This window comes from Nicotiana tabacum, chromosome 22, assembly GCF_000715075.1.
Source record: "Nicotiana tabacum cultivar K326 chromosome 22, ASM71507v2, whole genome shotgun sequence".
NCBI classification, from domain to species: Eukaryota; Viridiplantae; Streptophyta; class Magnoliopsida; order Solanales; family Solanaceae; genus Nicotiana; species Nicotiana tabacum.
Window position 1 is genome coordinate 30,652,614 of NC_134101.1, and position 4,018 is coordinate 30,656,631.

Below are 4,018 nucleotides of genomic sequence, written 5' to 3' on the forward strand. Positions count from 1 at the left end.
TGTAGTATAGCCTTCATCTCTTCCTCAGGAACACACCTTCTCACCAACTGATCTGCACACTGCCTATATAGGAATGGCTCATCCCACACGTAGAACCTTACATCATGTAGGAATCTTCTTCTATTGTCAGCTGTCCATTCTAGTGGCGTTACCCCACTTGCGATAAAATTCACATAATCTGCATACCATGGGGCTTCACCTGAGGTGATTGCTAATATTTGCTCATCCGGAAATGTTTCTTTAATTGACCCTTCTTCAGCTACATGGTTCCGGCTCTCTAATCTGGACAAATGATCGGCCACTTGATTTTCTGTCCCTTTTCGATCTCGGATCTCTAAGTCAAATTCTTGCAAGAGGAGGACCCAACGAATCAGCCTCGGCTTGGCGTCTTTCTTTTTAAATAGGTATCTGATAGCTGAATGATCTGTGTAGACGATGACTTTGGTTCTCACTAGATAGGATCTGAACTTGTCAAACGCCCACACCACTGCAAGCAACTCCTTTTTCAGTCACTGTATAATTCATCTGAGCTGGATTCATAGTTTTGCTTGCATAATAAATGGAGTGAAAGATTTTATCCCTCCTTTGCCCCAACACCGCTCCAATTGCTATGTCACTTGCATCGCACATCAACTCAAATGGTTGTGCCCAATCGGGGCCAATGATAATTGGTGCAGTCACCAATCTTCCCTTCAGCTCCTCAAATGCTTTCAGACATGCATTATCAAACTTGAAGGTAACGTCTTTCTCTAGAAGCCTGCACAAAGGGGAAGAAATTTTCGAAAAATCTTTAATGAAACGATGATAAAAACCTGCATGACCCAAGAAACTGCGAATGCCTTTGATGGATGTCGGCGGGGGCAATTTTTCGATCATCTCCACCTTTGCTTTATCCACCTGTAGACCATCTTTTGAAACCTTGTGCCCCAAAACTATACCTTCACGTACCATGAAATGGCACTTTTCCCAGTTTAGCACCAAGTTCGTCTCTTCACACCTAGCTAGCACTTTATCAAGGTTCATCAAACAACTATCAAAAGAACATCCAAACACAGAAAAATCGTCCATGAATACTTCTACATATCTTTCAACCATGTCAGTGAAAATAGCCATCATACACCTTTGAAAAGTCACAGGTGCATTACAAAGACCGAAGGGCATTCTCTTGAACGCATACGTGCCATAAGGACATGTAAATGTAGTTTTCTCTTGGTCTTCTGGGGCTATAGCAATCTGATTATACCCCGAATAACCGTCCAGGAAACAGTAGTATTCCTGGCCAGCTAATCTATCAAGCATTTGGTCAATAAAAGGAAGGGGAAAGTGGTCTTTCCGGGTGGCATTGTTCAGTTTTCTGTAATCTATGCAAATTCTCCATCCAGTTACAGTTCTTGTAGGAATTAAGTCATTATTTTCATTAACTACTACGGTTATCTCCCCTTTCTTCGGCACACATTGAACGGGGCTTACCCATTTACTATCAGAGATTGGAAATACAATACCTGCATCAAGCCACTTAATCACTTCTTTCCTTACCACTTCTTTCATGATTGGATTTAGTCGGCGTTGGTGTTCTACACTTGGCTTGTGTCCGTCCTCCATGAGGATTTTGTGCATGCAGAAAGCTGGACTAATGCCTTTAATGTCAGACATTGTCCACCCAATTGCTCGCTTGTGCTCACGTAGCACCCTTAATAGCTTTTCTTCCTGTAATTTAGACAAGTGAGCAGAAATAATAACAGGTAAAGTGTCAGAACTTCCCAAATAAGCATATTGAAGGTGAGGGGGTAGGGGTTTAAGTTCCAAATTTGGAGCTTTTTCAATTGACGGCTTTGGTGGGGGGCCACTTGGCCTATTCAGGGGCTCAAACGGGATTATTCCTTGCATGTAACCACATGATGTATCTAGGATTCCCTTCATCTCCTCAACCTCATCATCCATCTCCAAGCTATCAAGCATCATGATTGCTTTTTCTAAACAGTCGCCTAGATATACACTCGTGTCAAGAAGTTTCTCATCCACCTCCACCACAGATATCATAGAGAGCTCCTCATAGTGGCGGGGGAGTTGGATTGCTTTGTAGACATTGAAGACTGCCTCCTCGTTGTCCACTCTCATAATCATTTTCCCTTCTCTCACTTTAATTATTGCATCGCCAGTAGCCAAGAGAGGTCGTCCCAATATGATTGGAACTTGTTCATCAGCCTCGAAGTCTAGAATAATGAAGTCAACTGGGAAGATGAATTTTCCAATTTGCAGCAGCACATTTTCAATCACTCCTTCGGGGTAGGCTATGGACCTATCAGCTAATTGCAACATCACGGTGGTTGGTCTCGGAGCTCCCAGACCTAATTGCTTAAACAAGGATAACGGCATCAGATTTATGCTTGCACCCAAATCACACAGAGCACGTCCCACGTTAATATTACCGATTTGTACTGGAATGGTGAAGCTGCCAGGGTCCTTAAGCTTTTGGGGAAGCTTGTTTTGGACCCTTGATGTGCACTCCTCAGTAAGTGCAACCGTCTCGAACTCAGTCAATTTCCTCTTATGAGCCACTATGTCTTTTATGTACTTAGCGTACTTTGGAATTTCATGAAGTACATCCACTAATGGAATATTTAATTGAACCTGACTCAACATGGAGAGAAATTTGTTGAACATGCGATCGTCATTCCTTTTCTGCAATCTTTGGGGGAAAGGTGGTGGTGGCCTTGTAACCTCCATTCGCTCTGAACTTGCATCATCTTCCTTTGACTCTTGTGTTGCCTTAGGTGTCAACTCCCCCCAGGTATAGGTTTTTCTTTTATCTTCCTTGGCACTTCCTCTAGTTCCCTCCCGTTTCTAAGTGTAACTGCATTAATTTGAGGGTTCTTCTCTGTATCACTGGGAAGTGAGCCTGTAGGTCTATTATTTTGGTTTGCTGCTAACTGCCCCATTTGCCTCTCAAGATTTCTGAAATCGGTCCTGAGCTGTTGATTGTCTAGTAACAACTTTTTCAGCAAGTCATTCGTACTTTCTTCCATTTGTTGGGGTGGCTTCTGAGGTTGAGTAAAATTCCCTTGAGGCCTATACTGATTCTGTTGACTTTCGCCCCATGAGAAGTTAGGATGATTCCTCCAGTTTGGGTTGTAAGTGTTCCCATATTGCGCATGTTGATTCATAGGACCTCTGTTTTGTTGCCCCACATAGTATATAGATTCAGGATTCGTGGGGCACATGTCAATCATATGACTGTCTCCGCATAGTTCGCAACAAATAGACATCTGCTGTACATGTTGCATTTGTTGTGTTGTCATTCTATTCATCTGATTTGCCAATTTTGCTATATCGGCTCTCATGGCGGAAAAGTCATCAAGCTCAATCAAACCGGCGGCCTTCTGTTTAATTCCCCTTCGTGAATCCCCCTCTCCTTGCCAATTATGGTCATTAGCAGTGAAATTATTTAGCAAGAGTTGTATTTCACTATACGGTCTTGCCATGCAACTACCCCCACAAGCTGAGTCAAGATTCATCTTTGATGCTTCATCTAACCCATCAACAAAAGTGTGACCCAATACCTCATCAGTTTGACAATGATGCGGGCAGTCTCTGAGTAGCTTCTTGTATCTTTCCCAAGCTTGACGAAGTGTCTCGCCATCCCGTTGTTGGAACCCAAGAATTTGGCTCCTCAACGACTTTGTCTTCTTAGTTGGGAAAAACTTGATCAGGAATTTCCTTGCTAGATCATCCCAAGTGTGGATAGAGTTCGCGGGCTCCTTTTGCAACCATTCTTTAGCTTCCCCCAACAGTGAAAAAGGGAATAGTGTCAGCCTGACATAGTCCTTGGAGACGTTCGGATAATTGTAAGTGTCCGTGATTTCCAAGAAGTTCTGAATATGCCTCTGCGGGTCCTCATGAGATAGACCCACATATTGTCCTGTGGACTGAATCAGCTGTACCATGTACTGTTTGAGTTCAAAATGCCCAGTGATATCAGGCTTCACAATAGCCTGAGTCATATTCGCAAGATTGGGCC